Here is a 13,310-nt window from a genome sequence, read left to right as displayed (position 1 = left end):
TACTCAATGCTCTGTGGTGACCTAAATGTGAAGGAAATCCAAAAAAGAGGGGATATATGTATACGTATAGATGATTAACTTTGCTGCACAGTAGAAACTAACATAACATTGTAAAACAACTATACTCCAATAAAAATTTTGAAAAAAAAGGTATGAAATAATCATGCAGCAGAGTGAGAGAAAGCTGTCTAAAGAAATACAATAGGATTACCCTGGTGTACTATGGGTCCACTTGAGGGTTTTGATCATGACATTTTGTGTTTCTCTATAGGCACATGCAGCTACTCAGTTGCTGGCACCAAGTAAGTCTGTCGAGAGTTGGATTCAAAGAGGATTGGGGTTTTCCCAAATTAGTTCAACAAAGTAAGAGAGGAGTAAGTGAAGGGGTCTAGGTAGGGCAATGAATAAGACGATGCATCACGGAATCTGAGTCAGGTAAGAAAAGTCAAGAGTGTGTTTGGTGAAACGGTTCCAGTGTCAATAGGTCTTACCTACCTACAGAATGATGGGTATTGAGGTACTAATAAAAAGGGGTGAAAGGTAGGAAATATTAGCAGCAAAAGTGGATAAGAGGCTACATACTGAAGACAGTGGCTTCAAAGAAGCTGGGTTTTTTTGATAGTAGGGAAGAGAATGGTCTGGATGTTGCAATGAGTACCAAATAGGAGTCCTATCCACCTCCAAGCTGAGTGGTACATGGGGTATAAGAGAAAACAATGCCCACAGTTTACAAGGGCTTTTGGCAATTTAGCCTTCTCTGTGGGTGGACAGATTTCAGACTGCCTGACAAGAGAAAGAATGACAATGTATCCTAGAATTTCTTTTAGAATTTTTAAAGAGTATGGCATAATAAACGTAAACACATATATGTACGTATATATATTTTTTCTAGGAATAAAGATTTCCAATGTTTTTCTAAGTGTTTTCTGTAAAGTAGAAGAAGTGCAATTTATATAACATGTGTATTTTTATGTATGCATTTGTTCTCTTCTTATTTAACAAGAAAGTAATAAAAGGAAAACAGGTCCCAAGAAATATTAAGTACACCATTTCCTGATTGTGAAGCATACTTTTTCTCTGAATTTCCTTATTTAAATTAAATCTTAATATACATTAGCACAAGTTTAACATATTCCTTTTGTCACTTGAATATTCACCACTCAGCATTTTGCAAATGACTTCATAGTATTTTGTTAGCAATAACTTCCTTTGGATGCTTTGCCAAGTAGTTGATATCCAGATGCTCATAAGCACAATAATGTGTTGGCATAAACTAATTATCTGCCATGTGCAACTATTTATACATCCTCACTACATTAGTAAGATATGAAAGCGATTTACAATTCCCTTTAAATAGCCACATGCACCTGCAGGCAGTTTTGGTTCAATAACACAGAAATGAATGTTAAAGATAGGTTAAGCATCTTTGTTCTTTATGGCTTGAAGAGTTCATATGATTATGAACAAAACATTTCCTTTCACTTTGCAGCATTACAAATGTGGTGACAATTTTCTTTGTACATTCCCGAACTAATTCTGGAGTGTTCTATCTTGGAAGAAAAGAAACTGGAATTCTACAAACTCATAGAATTTAGCCTAAGCCTGTTACATTAATATACATTTTTTTTAAAGTTTGGGAGAAGTGGAAAAGTAGGTGATGTTGGTGACTTAGGATGTAGTTTTTTTAACTTACTCCATAGATCTGAGTTTGAATCCTCTGTCTGCAGGGCCAACTTGCTTCTTAGGCACAGTAGGCATGGTGTCTATTTTAATTTTAAATTCTCTTAAAATCAGAAAGAAACAACTTAAGAATAATGAACATGTAACAGTGAATCCAGCCTGGGTAATAATCGTCTTTATACTTATTCAATTAACAAAATATTCTTTTATTTTAATTTATTATTATTATTTGAATTTTTTTTTTTTTACAAAGGGGCCCACAAAGGAAAAAATGTCTAGTGCGTCTGAAAGCCATGACACAGCTCTGAGTGGCCCTGTCACCTTGAATGAATAACTTAGCCAGGTTGAACCTGATTCTCCTAATCTTTGAAGCAGAGCTAATATCTGAAAGGGCTGTTATGATAGACTGGTGAGATGCTGTATCTGAAGTTCTCTGAGCAGTGTCATGCACAGTGTAGAGGTTTGATAAATGTGAGTTATTATTAAGTTTTACTAAAAATGGAGAACTTGCTTCCATTACTGCAGCCAAAATGAACTAAGGATCTCGCTCTCGCATTTTCTTTCGCTTTCTTTTAACAATGCTCGCTACATGGCTACTGCATGAAGCTGATTGAGAGGTTTGTCAAATTCAGTAAGAAAAGTTCTTTGTAAAGATAGTTGATAATGCAATAAATTAACTGCTTATTTTAATTATTTAGCCATTAAATGGAAATATCTTGGGCTATACAGCCAGGTTCCTTCACTTATGCAGAGCCCATGTACTACAAGGACTAAGTGTCCATTTACATTTTTTTTTAATTTGGATGATTTATAAATGAGTGAAAAATTACATTTTCCCCCAAATTCTTTAAATGTGACTATAGACTACTTATTTTAACTTGAAAAAAGACTGTTTATAAGCTCTTTACTTCTACCATATTAAATGTGATAGAACTCTTATGAAAAGTAATTGACTAAAGAAAATAAAGTCTGTCATGGTAGCTCCCCTTCCCTGGCACCCAGTGGTTGCAGGCAGGGTTTCAGCCCAAAAGAAAGAAGCAGAAGCATTTCTTTTTTTAATCTGCTGCTTTTTGAGAAAGAGAAGATGGGGAATGAGGGGAGAGAGGGGACTGGATGTTAATTTTCTCCAAATAGGCTCTGATATAAATGTCAATCTGTGAGTGGGGGCAGTATAGACCTTCCCAAGGCCAGATGGCGTAAGGCTGTGCTTGGTTTCCTGTTCTTGCAATGTTCTAGCCTTCCCAACCCTGGTTATTAACTCATTAATCATGCCCTCCCCCTAGTAGAGAATCTAATAGAATCTAATGACTTTTTTGGCTAGTTTTAGACGTGCTAAACTTTCGTCTTTCTCTTGAGCTCTGATCCATGGCTATAAATCAGTAATCTTTCAATTCCAGTCGTACCCATGCTAGCATGGTGTGCTTTCTTTGGGGAAGGAAGCTAAGACCTAAAATATCGCTGGCTCTGATTTATATACCAACAACCATATTCAAGAGTTGCTTTCCACTATCAGTAAGTGTTCTAGAAATAAGGCATTTTTTCTGCCCCAAGATCTCCTACCTATACTATAAGTTTCTTTTCCCAGGGAGGCCTTGTCCAAGTTCAAGAGCCTAGGCTCAGATGTGAGTAAGCTTTCTGTATCCATTCCAGCCAAACTGTGTCACTATTGCTACCTTTAACCCTACGCCAAGTATAAAGCCCTGGCAACATTTTTTTTAATATCAGCTTCTCACTCCTTGTTTTCTCATTTTCAAACTCTACAGTTCCCGTGAACAGTTTCAAATCACCCAAGTGTGCCAGAACCAATTTGGTCCTTTAGTAAAGTCAGGTTCTTCCGGCAAACATCAGTAACCACCCCTGGTTAGAGGCAGCCCCTACCCTGCAACCTCTCTATCAGATGTTAAGTTACAATGAAAGTAATTCTTAAGCCAAAATCTGCCCCAAATAAAAGGTATTTATTAATAAGCAGGCACAGTCATAGAACTCCTTTTAGTTCAATTCAGAGAGGTTTATTCTTTTGCCCACAGGTTCACAGACCAGCATCATCCATGAAAAACACTCTCTCTGAAGGGGACACAGGAAGTTCTGATGGCAGGATCTGCAGTATTTGTAAGTGGATCCAGTGGTGAGGTGTCTCCAGGTCAAAGGATTTAGACATGGCCTGCTGCACCATGGACACCGGTTGCTGCTGAGCTTCTTGCATCTTGTTCATGCAAGGACATTGGATCCTCTTAAACTCCTCTTAACTTCTCGCACATCTCAAATCCCATTGCTATCACCAACAAAAGTTATTTTTCCTAAGGCTTATGCAAATCAATAACCCAAAGGGGTTGATTCATATTGAGACATTTCTTAGGCTAATTAACTTCTTCTAGAATGTTAGTTAAATTTAACTTGTCCATACACGTATGTCATACCACTGATACTGAAACATTTAAAGTTAATTACAACCAGAAAATATAATGAACAAACCAGCTTCTGGGGTGGTGGTAATGAGAGGATTCTTCCCTGATTTCCTAGATGACTTAATAAATAAAATCAATGGGATCTTGAAGTTATTCAGCTTTATAGATCAGTCATGGTCCTAGGTAGAAGGGGATGGGAGGATAGGTTTAGAGGGCCTTTAAGGTCCCTTGTGAACACTTGAGTCTATGATTATCTAAAGTCAGAACACTTCTTTATCCATTAAACTTTGTCAGCCTTCTCCAGGATAGTGCTGTTTAAGGGGCCAGGTCCTTTTTCACTGTTAGATAAAACCCTAAGAAAATGTAAAGGAAGAGAATAAACAAGGAAATGAGAACAGAGCTAGAGGGACAGAGTTCACAACTCTGATTGAGGTCCCAGGAAGACTAGGAGAAACGAAACAGTAACTGATTATTTAAAGAGAGGGGATATTAAAGATGGAATCAGAGCAGGAGTCAGGTGTGGAAGAATTAAGTGCCATGCCACTTACCAAAACCAAGAATTGGTTGGAACTTAATCTCAACCAAAGGACTCTGTTACTACAACTATAAAGACAGACAGAATGGAACCCCAACAAGACTGACTTGAGGTCTTGTAATTAAACTGGTCCCAGGAGACTCTACATTATTTTGTTCTAGTTATTTTCAGAGCTTAGGGTGGGATCCATCCTTGGGAGCAGTTATAACCGACGAAAAATATTACAGGAACAAAATGGCACCATCTTGCTTTATTTTCCTCCAAAGTTTTGTTAATTCTTAACTAGTGTTAAGAATAGTTAAGTCATTGCACTGATATTTTCACGCAGTAAATCAATGTTCCTACTGTACATTTAAAGGAGATCTCTCTCTCTCTTCCCAGAGCCACCTCCATGTTTTGTTCGGATACCCATAATTTCTACCAAGTAATGGTACAAAAGTCAGTGCCCAAGAGTTCACAATCATCTGTAGAGAGACCAATACGTTAGAATTTGATTTTGTAGACAATTGCTTGATCATTGGCAGGCAATGATACCTGAATAAAGAATCCAATCTCTTCTTAATTAAATTCAGTTTCATTTTATCTCTGCTTTCAGGTACTTTGATAAAACGTCAATGGATGTAAGTTGTGGTTGTTATCTGTGGTTGTTTAGTTCAGTACATTTTGTGAGTTAAATAGTAGAAATGTTTAGGACAATCCTGCGACATAAACTGTGCTGATACACTGGGAAATTCCTCTGCTAAGTAACAAGAACAGGTAACATCAACATGCGTGTTCATAGAATCATCAGTAAGAAGGTGTTTATCTCCACAAAACACGTTTTCACCTCTCTAGCTCAACCTGCTTCAGTATCTTATGACCAATCACTGGTATAATCATGCAGAATAACGATGTTTATTTGACCTAGCCATCTATCCATATTTCGTTTTATCATTTCTTTCAACAAATTTTTATTGAGAACTCATTACTGTGCTACCCAGAAGGGGGTACAGAAATACATCATTAGCTCCTATCCTCAAGGAGTTCACATTCCACTTGTGGAGATAGGTGAACATATTTTTGCAATACAGTGTGGGCAAGCAGAGGATGGTATGGGAGCACAGGGGAAGAACACTCACCAAAATGGAAGATGCACACAAGACCTCTTATTTTAGATTTTTGGTGCAGATCTCATGTTCTTTTATCAAACTGTTTCTTGAGGGTGTTCACATTGTTCTTTTCTGTTTTGTTTTTTTAAGAATCTTTTTTTAAAAATTAATTTATTTATTTTTGGCTGCATTGGGTCTTCGTTGCTGCACGTAGGCTTTCTCTAGTTGTGATGAGAGGGGGCTACTCTTCGTTGTGGTGCACAGGCTTCTCATTGCGGTGGCTTCTCTTGTGGCAGAGCACAGGTTCTAGGCGTGCGGGCTTCAGGAGTTGTGGCACGCAGTCTCAGTAGTTGTGGCGCATGGGCTTAGTTGCTCCACGGCATGTGGGATCTTCCCCGACCAGGGCTTGAACCCATGTCCCCTGCATTGGCAGGCGGATTCTTAACCACTGCGCCACCAGGGAAGTCCCGCTTTTTTCTGGTTTTAATTTTAAATAGGACCTAGGGTAGTGCTTTACATTCTATAAATTGTATATTTAAATATCTTTCAATTCTTTCAGAAAAATATATAACTACTTGATTCACCAAGGCATTTTTTGATACTAATTGAACTTATTCCCATGGGAGCTAGAAAGGTGCCTCCCAAATAGAAATTGTTTAAGGGAGGGATGTAAGAACCATCCTGTTATATGGCCCAATTTTTCTAAATTGCTGCTCAGATCATATGTGCAACTCTGATTTAATTCAGAGGTTGGAAAACTTTTTGTCTTAAAGGGTCAGATAGAAATGTTTTAAGTTTTGCAGACCACATGGACTCTGTTGAACTACTCCATCTGCCATTGTAGCACAAAAGCAGCTCTTAGACAATACCTAAACAAATGGGCATGGCTATGACCCAGTAAACTTTTGTATATGAAAACAGCTGGCAGGGCAGATTTGTGCAGTAGCTGGTTAATTTACTGGCCCCTGAGTCTTAATTGATTAGTTCAGATTGTGCTATAAATATATATATATATATGTGCAAATATTAATTTCATTTTATATTTATAATATGTAAAATACATTTCTCTGAGCATACACTTGGATTTATAGGGATATGGGACAGATAAACAGTTCATTTGACTTAAGAGTTAGGAATAACTGATACAAAAAGAAAATTCCCATTTGTAATAAAATTCCTAGGGAAATTATTCTGTTAGTAGATAAGCAGAGTTTTCAAGATATAAGAATATATAAGAAATAAAAGGTATCTTATATTCCATCCACTACAACTCCTATATGGCAAAATTCCTTTTAGAATACTTATAGATCCCACATCCAGATAGTTCATATGGGGCTGCTAATTAGTCCTGCATTCAAACTAAATAAGGATAAATCACCCCATTCCAGGCAGAATATACTAAGGCCAGATAAGTTGGGATGATGAATTCTTGAAGACTGGAACCTAGGTATTGCACATTCTTTGATGTCTTATTCTTTGACGTAAGGAATCCACTGGCTTCCACCATTACCAAATGCTACTGGATGAGCAGAAACAACTTTCCTCATTGTGAACCAATACACCATTATCTTTCTTATCGTTTCCTCTTGCTGGCCTGCCTTGGTTGAATTAATTCTCCCAGCCACTCCACTTCCCCTCTCAGTCCCAACACTGTGTCCCTTCTCATTTTTCATAAACGCAGAGAGGCTGTGACCTGAAGTTCAGCTATTAGTTCTCCATAGACTCTTTATGAATGTGGCAACAATCCAAGTTACTGAACTGCAGATTTATGTATAAGGATATGAGATGCTAGTTTTGAAAGCAACATTTATACATCTAATCCTGTGTTTGTTACACATCTGTTTATCCCTTTATTTGTTTCAACAACTATCTCTGTCAGGCAGTGTACTAATTGCAGGGGGTACAACATTAAGTAAAAATAAGCATGGCTCCTGAGCTCATGGAATATACAGCATGACTGGTTAATAGATTTTAACCAAATAGTGACACACAATCATATATCAATAAAAAAACTGAGACAAGTTCTTTAAGAGAAAGCACATATAACAAAGGAACCTAACAGAGACAAGTGGGGAGGCTATGTCAGAGAAGCCTTCTTGAGGAAGAGCTTTCTATTTTTTTATATGAATATGAATTGGTGCAAATCAGGTGAGTGGAAGGGGTAAGAACTTTCCAGCAGAGGAGATAGGTACTACAGTGACCTATGGCAGGAGGAGAAATAGCAGTAGGAAGCCTGGTACATTCCAAGAACTGAAGAAGGCTGTGGTTGATGAAGCAAAGGAAACAATGGTTCAAGGCCAGGCAGGCATCAAGGCATCTGGGACTAACTTTGGCCATGATAAGGATTTTGGTCCTGACCTTATGAGAAATAGGAAATATGTGAAGGAATTTAAGTTAGGCAGTGACATGAACAGATCTGTATTTTGGACAGACAACTCAGACTACTGCATGGAGACCAGGCTGGTGAGGGTCCAAATGGATCAGGGGAGAACAGATGAGCTACAGTGAACAACATATATGAACTCCTTGACACAGCCTTACATTCTTCTATTAACACTTACAGAGCATCTACAATATGAGAACTACAGTGAGTGATAAGAAGAGAGATAAATCATAGTTTCTGGGTCTTTCAAGAGCTTATTCAAGACAAGTATATTTTTCTTCTCATGTTACATTGTTGCAATGGTTTGTACTTGAATGAAGTTGATTGGCTAAAAGAAATTTGAATCTAGAAATGTTTGCTCCTGTGAATTGTATAGTGACAACAATAGAATTAAAGTTCGTGACTAACTTGCCTTTTCTACCTGGTTGGAAATCTCTGCAAATGGCTTTAAAATTTTCTCACTATATTTAGGTCAGAGTCAATTTCTTTTGTTTTTTCTTTATGTAGTAGAGACACAGAGACATATTCCTAACATGAATTCCTCATCAGGACCAGTTTTCCTATCCACCTCTCATTCACTTTAACATCTAACCGTCGTTGTCCCAGTCATCCTCTTTTTCTTATCCCTTCTCTTTTTGTCATTTTTCCGTCCCATTTCCGGAACCTGACCGATGTTTCGGTTATCAGAGCTCCTGCTGGCACTCACTGAATACCATGCTCTGTCCTCATCAGCACCACACCCAGTGTCTCTGCTGCTGTGGGGCAGGACGAAGCAGAGGCTCAGAGAAACTGTTTGTCAGGAACCACCTTAGACTTTGTCTCAACCCCTCTGGGTGTTTAGGTGGAGAAAGAAAGCGGAGAACCGTTAAGAGATGGAAATAAAGAACAAGTGTTACCCCAAATCAAAGAAATCCATTGGTTCAGACTTCGGTAAGCAACTATTTATACGCTGTGATTTCAGGATGTTTAAGAAAGTCTCCCTGCCAGAAAATATTTTGTATGCCACTCCATCATTCAATATTTCGTATTAAAAAGAAAACACAACAAACCCTCACACTGTTGATAGGAATGTAAATCGGTACAGCCACTATGGAGAACAGTATGGAGGTTCCTTAAAAACTACCATATGACCCAGCAATCCCACTCCTGGGCATATATCTGGAGAAAACCATGATTTGAAAAGACACATGCACCCCAATGTTCATTGCAGCACTATTTACAATAACCAGGACATGGAAGCAACCTAAGTGACAATCAACAGATGAATGGATAAAGAAGATGTGGTACATATATACAATGAAATATTACTCAGCCATAACAAAGAACAAAATAATGCCATTTGCAGCAACATGGATGGACCTAGAGATTGTCATACTGAGTGAAGGAAGTCAGACACAGAAAGACAAATGTCACATGATATCGCTTATATGTGGAATTAAAAAAAAGGTACAAATGAACTTATTTACAAAATGGAAGTAGTCACAGATGTAAAAAACAAACTTATGGTTACCAGGGGATAAGATAAGGTGGGGGAGGGATAGATTGGGAGATTGGAATTGACATATACACACTACTGTATATAAAATAGATAACTAATAAGAACCTGCTGTATGGCACAAGGAACTCTACTCAATACTCTGTAACGGCCTATATGGGAAAAGGATGTAAAAAAAAGAGTGGATATATGTCTATGTATAACTGATTCACTTTGCTGTACACCTGAAACTAACACAACATTGTAAATCAACTATACTCCAATAAAAATTAAAAGAAAAAGAAAACACAACAAAACTTCCTTTTCTCTTCATCCTTCAGTGGTCAGGAGAGGCCAAGTTAAACACCATCCTAAAATTTAGAGGCTTAAAACAACAAATATTTATTTCTATTTCATTCTGTATGTCCATCACAGGTCAGCTAGGAGCTCTGATCTTAGCTCAGAGGATGCCCTCCTCAAGGAACCACTAAGGTACCATTTGGAGCATCTCTGGCTACGACCAGATGATGGAGGAGACAGCAGGGTGAATGAACACAGGCTCACCCAGCCTCCATCTGGAAATGGCCTGTGTCCCTTCTGCTCAACTTCCACTGGTCAGAGAAAGTTCCATTGTCACCTCTAATTTCAAGGAAAGTAATGAAATTCTGTCTATTCATACATCTAGGCTGGAAACTGGCCCTATTTGCCAGACAGCATTAATGCCTGTCATAAGCCACTTTTACAATAGCTTCCCCCAAAAAATATTCTTTAAAGATAATTTGTTAACGCCTAACTCCTAACACAAAAATGTCTCTTACTTTTTTCTCTTCCAGCTGAGTAGCATGGGAATATTAGACACCTGGAAGTCACAAAAAAGGAATAGCAACTTCTAATCATATTTTAATCTAGGGTATGGCTGGCAGGGTGGCTGAAAACTTCTACATTGATTAGTGTCTTTGGCTCTCTGGATGTTACAGATATGGGCCTCTTTTAAACAAATGATCCAACATGTGGCAATCTCTTTATTGCAGGAAAACCAGTAGCCAGTTCAAAAGAGAAAGTCACTTGACTTTTCTATTCAGTTCCTATAATGAATCACACAATGCACTTGAATAATTTAATAGCATGGTTTATAGAGAGACCGACAGACAGAAACACAGACAGGGTTGCCCGTACCTTTGTAGCAGAGACACTCACATTCCCACTGGACAAAATAGACACTTCCCTGCCTGTATGCATTCTTATAAACACACCTTCATCCATATGTTAGACAAGTGTGTGCACAAAAGCAGACTTATGCTATATATAAATATCAAGAAAGAGGGAGGAAAAGGGGACATTAGGGAACTAACAAAAGATGGAAATGCAGGCCGAGCTGGAATAAAAAGGAGGGCATGGTGTACTAAAAGGAGGACAGGGAAAAAAGAGCAGAAAAAAAAGAGAGAGAATGAGGGAAACCATGTATTCATAAGAACAAAAATAAGGCAACATAAGAGAATGTAGGTATATGAGGAGGGCTCTGCCTGATTATTCTGTGAAGGTGGGAACCTGAATGTTAGTGAGAAAAAGTGGATGGGAACATACAGTGGAAAGATAAGACTAAAAAATGCAATAAATTCAAGGGTGAGGAGTGTAACTTCATCTCACCTACTAAATGCCGAGGCAGTGAACTAAGGGCTTTCAAACATGTCAGTGATACCAGCAAACACTGCAGTGTTGTCTGTGATCCAGTTGCTATTCTGTGCACGTGTGTCAACTCAGAGCACTCACACAAGACCTGTGAAGTTGGTTTTACAATTCTCCTTATTCTATAGGTAAGAAAACTAAAGCACAGTGAGGCTAAGGGATCTATTCATGGTTGCATAGTGATTACACCGTAGAACTAGGATTTGAACCGAAAGGCTTAGCACCAGAGTCTGAGCACTTAACCACTACTCTCTTGCATCTCATTTCCTCTGAAGAAATATTGTCTCTCATATACATATGAAGGCACAGATGCTCATGTGTTCTTTTATTTATTCATCAGGTTGTTCATTCATTCACTGATTCATTCTTTCATAAATTCCTCAAGAATTTCCTGAAAGATTATATATGCCTGGTTTTATGCTAGGCACCAGGAAGGTAAAGATGACTACGATGAGGCTCACAGGTGTGAGATAGAAAAGTTAATAAATAAGTTAAATGGGATATTCCAGGTTTCACGTTAAATGCCTGTGCTAAGTTCAGCAGGCGCACAAAAGGACAATATGAACAATTGTATCTAGACGGGTAAGAAATAGTTTATAGGGCTGAGGCGTGACGTGCTCACCAGATAGACAATGTGAAGATGGCATTCCAGTTGAAGGGGCAATGATAACCAAAAGCATAGCGACATGAAACTACTGGCTGTTGAGAGAAACAGAAATGTAAACACTTTCCTTTGTAGGGAGTGTAGAGAACGGGATGATGTTGAGAAATGAATGCTAATTATGGATACGTGTGCGTGTGTGTGTGTGTGTGTGTGTGTGTGTGTGCGCACGTGCCGGCATGTGCATGTGTGTGACAAGGTGTCCGTGGAAAGATCACAGTTGAGGCTGGAGATATAAACAGGGATCATATGTGATGTGTAAAAGTCTGCACCTTATACTTTTATCAACAAAAGATTTTAAATGATTGACAGACACTATCGAATTGGTTTTGGAAGACTCTTTTCTTGGTCCTGTAGAAAACAAATTGAAAAAAACTGAGATTGGAGGTAGAGAAACCAGTTGGCTACTGTGTATTGGCATTGCAGTAGCCCAAATGAGGACAGAGCTCAGGAGATGGGACTGGCAATGGGTAGAATGGGTCAGATGATGGGGATAGATAGGAGGTATTTTCTCAGCAACAGTAAATGTGTGTGTGTTCGGGGAATCCATTTTTCAGAATTTTGGTGGGAGGATGGTGGTAAGATAGAGGACACCAGAGAAGAGACCTTTTGAGGAAAGAAGGTGACTTCCAGTGATGTATAGGGAGCGGTGAGAGATGGTGAGAGCTTCAAGAGTTACCATATATCACAGCTGTGACTGCCAAAGGTCATAATATTTTAAACTCTGGAACCAAGGCTCCCACTTTGTGTTCCAAAGTGCTGAACTCTACAAAGAAATCAGCAATTATTTACTGGGCATCTATGAGCAGGTCACTCTGGCAAATAAAAGAGGTCTCTAGAAAGTAGAAATGGTCTACATATTATTATTTAAAATTATTTGGTATCCATATTTAATTTGCCATGGTATTATTCATTTTTTCTTAGATTGGTTTCTATTTTCTCTGTCATGTCTCTCTGACTGACCATGAAATACTCATAGCCTGATTGTATTTCACTTATTTCTTCACAATATGTATATTCTCTCTTCCTCTCACGATGGAAGAGCTTTGATGCTAAAAATAATGATATTGGAATAATCCTTCGTTGAGACCAATATTATCCTACCTGAGATGTATGTACATAGGTTCAAATTAGGTCCTGGACTTCCTCTGTCCTCTGATTTTGTTGTTGTTATTGTTAGTGGTTTCTTTTGCATGATTTTTCCTGATGAGGTGTTATTATTCAGAAAATATCCCCATAAACTAGATTATTTTTTATCCTGGATATAAAATTTTCCTGGGCCTAGGGGCTTAAGTGTTTTTTTTTGTTTCATAGAAGGTACTTAATCATGTTCTTAATAATAAGAATCCATTTATTAATTGTTACATGGTAACATCTAGATTTGTAAATTATTAAAGG

This window comes from Delphinapterus leucas, chromosome 5, assembly GCF_059928025.1.
Source record: "Delphinapterus leucas isolate spDelLeu-1000000601 "Yukka" chromosome 5, BTC_Dleu_Yukka2, whole genome shotgun sequence".
In the NCBI taxonomy this organism is placed as follows: Eukaryota; Metazoa; Chordata; class Mammalia; order Artiodactyla; family Monodontidae; genus Delphinapterus; species Delphinapterus leucas.
Note: the sequence above shows the minus strand (reverse complement) of the source record.